Source organism: Corvus hawaiiensis, chromosome 3 (genome assembly GCF_020740725.1).
Source record: "Corvus hawaiiensis isolate bCorHaw1 chromosome 3, bCorHaw1.pri.cur, whole genome shotgun sequence".
NCBI lineage: Eukaryota > Metazoa > Chordata > Aves > Passeriformes > Corvidae > Corvus > Corvus hawaiiensis.
Window position 1 is genome coordinate 74,059,635 of NC_063215.1, and position 11,339 is coordinate 74,070,973.

The following is an 11,339-nucleotide window of genomic DNA, read 5'->3' on the forward strand; positions in this document are numbered from 1 at the left end:
TGGGTTTCCTGTTTGCTGTGACTTTGAGGTCCTTCATAAATAACATCGGTCAGGCTGGCAGCTGATGTAAGACCAGTAGAGCCACTGATGGGCAATGAAAGCAGATTCCTCAGTACAGAGTCATGGTTACATGTTCTCTGGATCTTCTGCAATGCAAACAGTCTGCCTTCATTTTGCCTGTTTGTAGGATGTTCATCTGGTCTTTTTTACTGAGCTGATGTTGACTTCATCATTTAAGCCACCTGCAAGAGTTGTGCACACGTGGGAAGGTCAGGGGAGCTTCAAAGGCAGCTGACTGTGAATGTCTAGAACTTTTTCAAAAATAGAAGGTAAAGGCTGGGGAATGCAAGTACAGCTACACAACAGGGAGGCAATGGAGAGCATGGGAGTGACAGGTTCTGTTCAGTTTTTCCTCCTGGAGCTCTGGCCTTATGTGTTTTTACAAAACAACCTCCCTGTTGGGAGTCCCATGTGGCTTCCCATCCCAGGTGGATCAGGCTGCGGCACCTCCCAGGAGCACCCGAAATGCAGATTGTCTTAGCCAGAGGTGACACAAGCACCATCACTGTGCATAAAGGCATACCAATTGCTGTTTTAAGAATGAAAAAGCAGTGACATGACTCATTAACACCAGACACCCAGCTGGTTCCCAGAGTTATACCTCTTTCCTCAACAGCTGATTTCTGCTGCTTGAAGCTGCAGACAGCTGGGGTAGTGATAGTCTTTACATGAGTGCTGTCTCAGTGTTTTCTCTGCTTGTGCCAGAGCCCTAGACAGCCAGACCTGGGAGGGGAAATTGGATTAAACTGAGCAGGAGGTGGGGAGACCATCCTGCAGGCCAGAGCCACTGCCATCCCCATCATATATTCTGTTGACAGCCTGCTTCAAGCCTGAGGGCTCTCTCTCGACCCTGAAGAAGCCTTGAGTCAGATCTGGATAGTTCTGTTGGTCTGTTGTTGAACCTCAACCTGTTAACAGGTTCAGTGGCACTTTGATATGAATTGGAGCCAGGGAAATGTTATATTGAAATCTGTTTATTTCTTTTCTATGATGATAAAAGATGAACAGTGCATAAAGCTTTGTTCCCTCTCTAGTGCAGGAGGTTAACAACAAACTCAATTTCACCCGAGATCAGCCAAGAAGAAGCGGATTTTTTCCTTTGAAGCCTAAACATTGATCATGAAATAAATGATACTATTACTTTCTTCAGGTGCATGGAGGGAGTCTTTGTAGCCACAACGTAAGAGATGTCCTATTTTTTCTTGGTTATTTCATGTTGTACAAAGCAACTACTCCTATTTATAACGCGTGAAATATTATAGCCACTGGAGTTTTCTGCCTGGCTGATTCTGCATTAATTTACAATGAACATTAGTCTTGTGATTTATGGACTGCCAGATTCCCTGAGTAAAATAACTTCCTTGAAGAAAGCTTCTCACCCACAGGATGGCTCAGACAGACAGTTTCACTTGTCTCTGCCAGCTCCAGCCTGGGATCTTGAAAGAAGAAAAGGGGCAGGCAGGATGTGGCAGGTGAAACAGCAATTTTTGCACAGCAGACGGCATTTGCTTTGGGTAAAAAGTCTAGCATGGGCTCACCCTTCTGTCTTGTTACTTCCAGGTGCCTCCCTTGGATGCATGGGGTCTGTCCAGCCCCAAAGAGAAACTACAGGTCTGTATTTATGTCTTCTGAAATTTTTGTATGGGAAAATTCATCAAATAGTTTGCACTTTATAGCTCAAGTGTTTGTGCCTGCTCTTCTTAGGAACTGGGGTGGAATGTCTCCAGTTGGGAGCTGGGATCTGAGCTCACTCAGGCATTACTGTTGATTTACACAGGGATATAAAAACAGAGTCAGATTCCACAACTTGCAAATCCTAGGGAACTAGTTCTCTTATTTGGTTACTTGGTGTGGTGTCAGCACTGTGCTTTGAGGAGACAATATCTTCAGAGGAGCATCACCCAAAGGAACTCCCTCTTCAGTGAACAATTTGGCAGGCACAACACCTTTGAAGACTTAATATTGTGCTCAGAAAGACAGTAACTACTTCTGGCTTGAGAATAAAGCACAGGGAAAGAGGAGAATTCAGGAGTTTGGTTGTACTTTACATGCTTAGAGCAACAGTCCTGCCCCACTCTCTGCACTCCTCCCTGAGCTGCAGGGAGCAAAGAAAGCAGCAGGGGTTTTGGCAGCCTGGATATGGTGAAGCAATATATTGCCATTCTCCAACTAGTCACTTAGAAATGCCTCTACAAGGTATCCATGTCACAACTGATGCTAGTTGGCACTTATGTTGTCAGCCTTGAAAGAGGCTAAAAGCTGAGTTACAGACAGGAGATAACCCAAAAGTGCTTGTCCAGTTCAGACATGAGATGTGATCGTTGCACAGAGTGAGGGAATTCCTACTCTGGCTGCTCAAGCTCCACATGTCCTGTGTGACTGTGCACAGTGCTGCTGTGTCAGAGCTGGCACTGGGGAGGCTCTCATGAGCTCCAGGTCCGTGTCAGTAAAACAAAAAAACCCCCTAAGGTTTCTGGTGAGTTTACCAGCCTGAATTACCATAGCAGTGGGAACTGAAGGCTCCGATGTTTACAGTAGTTCATTGTAAGTGCATGTAGAGAGGTGAACATCACATGTGGCAGGAGAGATTATCTGGGGTGGCTTCTATTACTAATACTGCTGGATGCAATCAGCTCATGAAAGCAAAGCAAATTCCAAAGCAAATTTCCAGGGTTCACACAATTATTTTGTGGATGAAAAGACCTTGCCATTTAAACACTTCAGGAAATGATCTCACTTCCTCCTGGAAATTTTCAAAGACTGAAGAGCAGTTATATTTTTTGGCCACTTACATGTCCTCCATTTCCAGGTGTTTGAACATCACACAAGACTCAGCTGTATGGCCTGTCCAGCTCCTTCTTGGGAAAAAATTGTTCATGGTGGTCTTTTGCCAGGTTCATTAAAACTTGAGGTCTGAGAAAACATGGTTATAGACCTGGATGTTGATCAGGGGAGGGGCTAAAATGGAAGGACACCAAAATGGGAGGCAGAGAAACTGAGAATATTCTTACTGTTGTGTTATTCAAATCAGGCAAAAAAAAATGCTGTGAATCTTGGAGGAAATTTTATTTACAGCACTTTTTCTAAACTAAGGTGGTGGGCATATCTGGAAAGAATTTAGTGGCCAAATTCCTAGGAACCAACCTCTAGGAATCACACCCATTGCTTTATCTTGTGCTTTAACTGTGTTTTCATTGTCTGGTCAAGTTTAATATCCCAGAAACTAGGACTCATTAGAGTAACTGCCTCATCCCTATGAATCATCTCTTGTCCGTGGATTGGGCTTTGATAAACATAAGAAATATGCTATTTTATAGGAGAGGCCCAAAGACACTTCTCGCATTGCCTATTGCTAGGAATTTTTTTTTCCAAGTGCCAATTATGAATTTATTTTCATTAGTGTAAGAATGTCTTGGTTAAAAAAGAGTTTTTAGACCGGGCTCTTCTCCCAGCTGAGGTAGCACCAAATGAACAGGTCTGTGCAAAAGTGCCCTTTTTTGAGCCTGTTTGTATGAAGCATCCAGGGGTTTGAAACAAAGCAATCAGTCACACACAAAGCCTGTTCTGGTGGACTTCAGCCAGGTCATTAACATAACAAAGAAAATATGTGCTTATTCAGATTCTATTTATTATCCATATTTCATAACTTCTAGAGAGGGAATTGCTTGAATAATGGCAGTAATAATATATTAGTAAAGTTGCTTGTTTTAATCTTCGATGCGATCTGACAGCAGAAAAATACTGTCCAGTGTCTTAAAGTGTGTGTTTGTATGTGTTGGGGGGGGATATGAAGAAAGGTATATCTGTCTCAAATGTCATAGGAGCACTTACTAAAAATACTGTTAAGTGCTCAGTGATGTAGAGCTCACAAGAATATTTTCCCTTTTTTTTTTTCCTTTCTTTTGCTTCTCTTTCCTTTTTTTGGCCTTCTTCACTGTCAGCCTGAAGAGCTCCTCTCCAGTTTTCTAGTTCAGCGCTGTGGTCTCTGGCCTCAGGCATCTTTGCAACAGTGAAAGCCCTGTAGAACACTTGAGGGTTTTGCCAGCACCCACCTAGGAGTGCAGCCTGTATAGGGTTTGTGTGGATTGCTGCCCAGCAGTTAATGCACAGACATGGAGGTAACTCAAAAAAGGCTATTGAGAAAAGCCAGTGGGCTGCAGTAAGAAAGATTCAAATCTACATGGAAGTGCCCTGGAATAATGTCTGTATGCCAGCAAAGACACCACTTTCACTAGCTTGACTTGTATTTCTTTAAAAATAAATATCCAATAACTTTTTACTGACAGGTTTTCGTATCATTCTTCTACAGGTACTGGAAACACAGGAGCTCAAGTAAAGCAAGAGTTCTGTGAGGTGCTTTCCTCTTCATTTTTCTAAGTTTTCTATAAATAGTACAGCTTGGGAATTGCTGATGCCTAATTAAACAGCTGGGCTGCTGCAGTTTTCCTATACAAGAGATTATATTTTTTTAAGGATTTCTTTTTCTGTAATTGCCCATAGCAGATGGTTAGAATTTGACATCTGGAGAGATGTTGATCTACAGATATACCTTGTCTTCACCCACAACAGTCTGTTCTAGAATTAGCTCACTTATAAACTGCTACAGATGTTATTTTCCTTCATTAACCTTCTCCAAAGTTGGCAGCATCCCAAAATAATATGGGAACATGGCCATGGCTAGGTGCAGGTTTCAACACCTGCAGATACAAAGGGTGGTGAAGGATGGAGAGAGAGCTAAAGCCTGCACGCACCTCTCAAACCTTCCAGGCAGCTGGGTTGGGGTTTGGCCATCTGGGCTGACTTCCAGAGGCAGCAGCCCTTGCTGCAGAGGGGCACTGCTGTCCATGGGCTGGTCTGGAGAGCACCACTCTGCCTCTGATCACAGGAGCCCAGCCCCACAGAGGCACACGAGGGTGTGAGAGAGAAGGCTCACTACTGTCTAGTGGAAAAAATTGTTTGAACACTCTTCTGCTTGAAAATGTTGGTTCTGCCCTGTTGAAGATGGGGGTACATTGCAGTCACATATGGTTTTGTCCCAGGACCTTTGCCTCCTGCAGTACAGTGGCCGGCCAGATAAAAGTGCAGAAATAACATAGCTAAGGACAGGCTCTGTATTTTTGTTTGATTTTTAATGACTTTGTTGTACAACACAAACTATTGTCTTCAAAATGACTAGACAGCACACAGTATGGTAAAGTGGATGAAACTATCAGAATAACTTCAGAAATAATAATATCACAAGTAACTTCTTGTACCATACCCGAAGGGATGCTGGTGAGATAATAGCAATAATCAATGTGAGTACCTTACAGGTACAATTTATCCTGCACATATAAATGTAAATACAAATGTAAAGGCCTTATTTTTGTTCTTTCACTGATTCAGAACATTATTTTCTTTATCTATGGGAAGTTATTCACCCTCTCATCCTGTGTTTCTCAGATTGGCCAGGATCCAGGGACTAGGTCTTTTGCTGTACCAGGAATGCTTTCCCAGGAAACTCAATATGTTTTAGCTTGTACTAGATCCTACTTAGGATCTTCTCAATTGTTCCTTTGTAAGAGAGAGAAGGGTAGAGTGTAGGATTTGGGGTGGTGTTTGAAACAGGGGTCCAAGGAGGGATTATTAAGACACTGACTTAAAAACACCAGTTTAGAACCTGAAACACCCCAAAGTAAAAAGCAAGATACTGTTTTCAGGGTGCTGGTGGCCATGCTGCTTTGCCACCTTGTGTAATGGACACACAAGGACATATGAGAAAAAGTGCGCCTGACTAAGGGATCCTTGCTTTATTTTAGGAGGGAAGTGGTGAACACAACATAAACAGGTACAAGATCAGCTGTGCTGGTCTTTGGCTCTGATTCAATCCTACCATGGATTACAGAGGCAGAAAACACTGTAGATATAGACACACTGTAAGGTCTGACATTTCTCCTTCGGAGCATCCAGACAACAACCTCTGGTGAACTAAGGGCTTTCCACAGTACAGCACTTGCAGCATCTCCATCAGGACATCTGTATTCTCAGCAAGAGTGAATCATCTCTTATGAGTCACTTATGTTGCTCTTCCTTTGCAGACTGACCAGGTCTGGCTCTCCTTAGGGAGAGCTGATTCATAAATGGTGAGACTCAAGTGGAGCACGGCAGCTGCCACATTTGACCTCTGGGTCAAGCAGGGCCAAAGAGTTTCTCCTGCCTCAGGTCCAATGAGCTGTGGTCAGTTTAAGCCTCTGCTGTTCTTACAGGCTGAGATGATATGACCATGTCTTTTCCAAATTTGTACAGGCATCTTCAGTTTCTGATTGTGGTACGACAAAGCATGTTTATGTATGATGAGGCTTGCAAAGCAGGCAGAAGTGCTCCAAGTATGATGCTTGAAGGCATGTTCCATCCACAGCAATTACTTAATTACTAGGTACATGTCTCCCAAGTCCATGTGACACACACTGAAAACTGGCTCGATTTGAGCCATAAATAATATAACCAAGTCCATTTGATGAGACAGAAACAAAAGTAATGGAAAAAAAATTGAGTCATATATTAAAAATGCTACCTTGGGTGTAATAAATTTCATCAGAAAACACAGAGCGCAGATGATAATCATTGCTGCTCTGGAAAGACCAAAAAATTCTGTTCACTCAGGGTGTTGATAAAGGGAACTCAAAACTCATAAGGCCATGTTCTGGGCTGGCTATTTTTCAGGAAGACAATAATTTCTTTTTGGTCCTACCTGAATTTAACGAAGAATGGGTTCAGAAACACAATTTAGATTATCCTTCCACTATGTAGTTTGTATTAGGGTTATACATTGCTGCTATTACTCAGTTCTCTGAATATTGCAGTTGACTGAGCATATTAGACAATGAGAAGCATTGCATTCCAGGAGCCTGTTGTTCTTATCCAAATTCAAATGGATTATGGAATATTACAACATTCTTCAAGGCAAAGATAATGGGAAGGATTAAAATGTTTAGTTACTGCAGCCTCAGTTGTGAGGCACCAGGACACAAAAGTAACCAGTTTTTGGTATCTTCTAGGAAGCTCCTTGGGTCATCGGCTGTGGAGCTGACACGCCTGTGCAGGTGGGAAAGGGAGAGCTGGGCAGGTGAGTGATCAACTCCACTTGGCCAAACCCCTGCAATGGAAAATGAAGAAGATCTGGCATCCGTTTGCCAACATAATGAGAAATAAAGGGCTGGGCCCAACTTTTCCAGAAGGAAAAAGTATCCAGTTTGCATAAGAAAAACAGATCTATGTCTAAACCAAGTATCTCCCCAAAGAGAAGGTCTGGATTTATTCAACCATTCCCAAAAGGCAGAACAGCTGGTCACACAGGTATGCAGCAGTCCCTAAACCTGATCTCTGCTGAGGTCAGCAGTCAACAGGGTGGGGTCAAGGCTTTCTGGTGGTATCTTTCTAGTGGTATTGGGTAAATATATCTCCATATGATGACTAGTGACCAACAGACAATAACCAAGTGTATATTTTTATTGACTAATTAATTAATTACATGGCTCTCACTTAGAGGAGCTCTCAGGCTGAGTATGTGAGCAGGCTGGCATGTACATTTGAGCTGGCTGAGGTTTGCACTGTGGCAGCTGCAGCAGCATGCTGATGCCTGCGTTGCTTTCCTCACACCCTGCACGTACCTTCTCCCAATCCAAGTACTTTGACATTCCAGCGTGCTGCCTCAAAGCCAACCAAGCTGACAGTGTTGACAAGATGGTTGTGTTTGACCCCACTGGCTGCAGGACATGCACCACCCCAGGTATGGAGAGGCTTTCATTTCCATACTCCTGCATTCCTCCTTGTACACCCAGAGTGAGGGCCTGGCATAAGAGCCTTTGCTCAATCAAAATTGATTCAGAGCACAGTGTGGACTGAAAATTAATTCCTTGAAGTCTCTGATTTAAGGCCAATATAAATCAGGTGTATTTCTAATAAGAAGAAGATTATGGAAATAACCAAATATTTGTGCTTGGTACCTGAGTGCTTTGCACTTTATAAGCACAGTTGTGGTAATTGTATACAGAAAGGAGCTGCCATACACAAATATATTGGACCACGGTCGTGTTTTAGCTCTCTGTTAACCTTCTGGATTTACAATGATGCTGTCCTTGTCACTTTTTGCTGACAAATGGGGCCAGAGATATAGTATCAGAGCCATCAGCTCAGGCTGTGGCTGTACATCTGACTGCAGACAGCTCGGATTGACATTAGCCCCATCAGTGCACCCGGCAAGATGTGTGTTGTGCAAACAGGTCGAACAAGTCAAATTTTTAAATAGGCAAGCAGGAATGGAGCCCCAGTCCCTGTAGTGGTGGGCAGGAGCTTGAATCCCACCTGGCACTAATTGGCACTTTTCATCTTTCACAGTCTCTCCTCAATCTGCCCCCCATCACTGTGATAGTGAAGCACTGATTAATGACCCCAGTGGAAGTGTGGGACCTTGTGTGGTGTGGAACTGAATGCTTCGGAGAGCCCCTGGGTTTCTGAGCTGAGGCAATGCTGAAGGTGGTTTTCTGCTGCCCTTGGACCCTTTGATAAACAAAAATGTTGTTCTTTGAGTCTCTTGAGTGGGATGTCTGTGTGTACATATGCAAATAAGTTGATAAGAACTAATAATCAGCCACTTTTTGACTTTAGCAATAAAGGAGAGTATGTGCATTGCATGTGAGGCTGGTACCTGCTGAGACAACTCTCTTGGTTTTTGTATTTCTTAGGAATTTTTGATGTCTCCTGCTGATAGCGTTAAAAAATCAGAAGGGAATTGCACAGGCAGTGCTGCCAGACATACAAATGGAGATGTTACTTTGCAGGAAAAATGTGTGATGCTGGGGTACATTTGCACATTCTGTCAGTCATTTTGTCCACCTTCACATGCAATACTAACCAAGTAAAGGATTGCACATGGAGGAAAATAGAAGTTGAAAGAGATATGAATGACAGCAAATTGTGGTGGTGGGGAGAGATCACCTACTTGGACGTTAGGACTGTCATTCAGAGGGACTTCAACAATCAAAGAAAATGGAATGATAAAAGCCTACACAGAGCTGCATGTAGAACAGAACAAGCTCATAAAACAGCACAGTCTGGGGACCAACTGTCTCAGGAGCCTCTCTGGGGAAAAGCACTGGGTACCCTGTGAGCACAGGCTGCCCAGCAGCCAGCAGAACCTCCCAGCAGAGAGGAAGGGCAACCACACTCTGGGCAAGAGCATTGCAGCAGCTCAGGAGAACACTATGCCTTTCTATGAGGCACTTTTGAGTCTGCATAAGGAGCAGTGTCCAGTTTTGGACAGAGTGAGACAAAGCCAGAAGATGACTATGAAGACAATTAGGGGCTGGAACACATAACAAATGAGGAGAGGCTAAAAGAGTTGGGCAATGGGCTTATGCAGCCTGGCTAAGAGCAGTTAAGATGGATAAATAACTACAGGATCCCATGAGCTGATGGAAGTTATAGAGAAGGAGGAGCCAGACTCTTTTACAAGGTACAGAAAAGACAAGATGCAACCATCACAAGATGCAACCAGCAATATCTGGGTTAAGTGTCATGAAAAAAAATTGCAGTGACAGTAGTTCATCACTGCAACAGGCTGCCCCTTGAGGTGGCTGGATGTCCTTCTCTGGTGGAATTCATGGAATGGCTTGGGTTGGAAGAGACCTTCATGATCATCTTCGTGGCCCTCCTCTGAACCCACTCCAACACCTCCATGTTGTTTCTTGTGCTGCAGATCCCAGAGCTGGAGGCAGCACTCCACTTGGGGTCTCAGCAGAACAGAGAAGAGGGTCAGAATCCCCTCCCTCAACCTGCCGTCCATGCTGCTTTTGTTTCAGTCCATGATAGACTGTGAATGCACGCTTGGCTCATGTCCAGCTTTTCATCCACAAGAGCCCCCAAGTCCTTCTCCACAGGGCTGTTGTCAAAGGGTTTTTCTCCCCCTCTGAACTCGTGTCTGTGGCTGTGCTTACCCAGGTATAATACCTTGCTGAGGTACAACACTTGAACAGGTTGAGTCTCATTAAGTTCATGGGCCCACTTCACAAGCTTGTCCAGGTCCTCTGGGATGTCATCCCTTCCTTCTGTTGTGCCAGCTGCACATGTTGAACTGAGATGTTCAGAGGGCAGCTTGTCAAGGCTCTGAGCAACCTGCTCTTACACTGAATTTGGGCCTCTTTGAGAGGTGGGTGAACTCCAGAGGCTCCTTCCACAAAAAGTTATTCCATGGGTGCGTTGTTTGGACTGTCACTTCCCATTCCACTTCCCACTGTAGCCTGCATAACTCAGTCTTTTCTCCTTTCTTGAGCTCACCCTTCATGTGCCAGGGGTACCATTTGTATGCCTTGGCCTTGGGATGAAAAATTCTGTTTAGTCTTCAGTCAGGTCTGCCTCTTCACAATACTGCACGTCTGGTCAGACATTTGCATGGAGAGGTCATATGGTTCTATCCAATTGCCACTATTACTGCAAGGATAACTTTAATTGAGAAGCTGTTTCTGACAGCTGGATTGCAGTCATTGATGGAAACCTGGTACTAGTGGGGGAGCTGGATCTTCGAGTTGCTTACAGAAACTGCTGTGACTTATAAAATATGATTGATTTCAATCACTTCGCCCCTCAGAAAGTGTCAACGGCTGTTTGCAAAGCCCAGGTTTTCATTTCAAGTAGATTAATATGGTTTTCTGTCATCTTCAAGATAATATCAATAAATCAGGATTGGGCCACTCTGGCAGAAAAGATAACAAATATTCCTGCTGTCTTTCCAAATAGAATGTCAGCTACTGTTTAAATTGTTATTGTTTTGCTTCAAAATTGCTATTGCCTATCCTTCTTCAGTCTAACAGGGCTTTCTTCTCTCACAGCATCTGTACAAACCCTCACTCTCCCTTGGTTGCCAAAGACATTTCAATGACATCCACTATGGGATGAAGATGCACATAAATATACATATAAAAGCATGCACAAAGAGTGCAATATCACTCCCTGGCTACTCCAGCTGCTGTCAAGCTTTGACCATCAGCTGAGCCACAAAACTGCTGGGTTCTGGGAGAAGAAAGCAATGACACTTACAGTAGCATTAACCATGTCCCAGGCCTTCCCTGAACAAGATTTGAGTCTCTCCTAAAAGAAAAAAGAGAGGTATAAATGTTGGAGGGTCAGGGAAGGCAAACCTGAAGTTTGTCCCACTGCCCTGTCACGGTGACACCACACAGGTGTTGCCATTTCCTCAGGCCCAGCCCACCCCAGGAAGCCAACACAGCTGCACTCACCCCTGT

At 43.9% G+C, this 11,339-nt stretch overlaps 1 long non-coding RNA gene across 3 annotated transcripts; it reads left to right on the top strand.

Moving 5' to 3' along the window:
- Positions 1–812: 812 nt before the first annotated feature.
- On the top strand, positions 813–8,926 carry LOC125323505. Of its 3 annotated transcripts, none has more exons than XR_007202541.1 (5): positions 813–1,671; positions 4,370–4,413; positions 7,098–7,165; positions 7,742–7,828; positions 8,437–8,926. It is a non-coding gene; the product is annotated as an uncharacterized LOC125323505 (long non-coding RNA). The 3 variants fall into 3 exon arrangements; XR_007202540.1 differs by having other exon boundaries at positions 813–1,532; positions 1,621–1,671; positions 7,098–7,828; XR_007202539.1 differs by having other exon boundaries at positions 7,098–7,828.
- Positions 8,927–11,339: the final 2,413 nt, after the last annotated feature.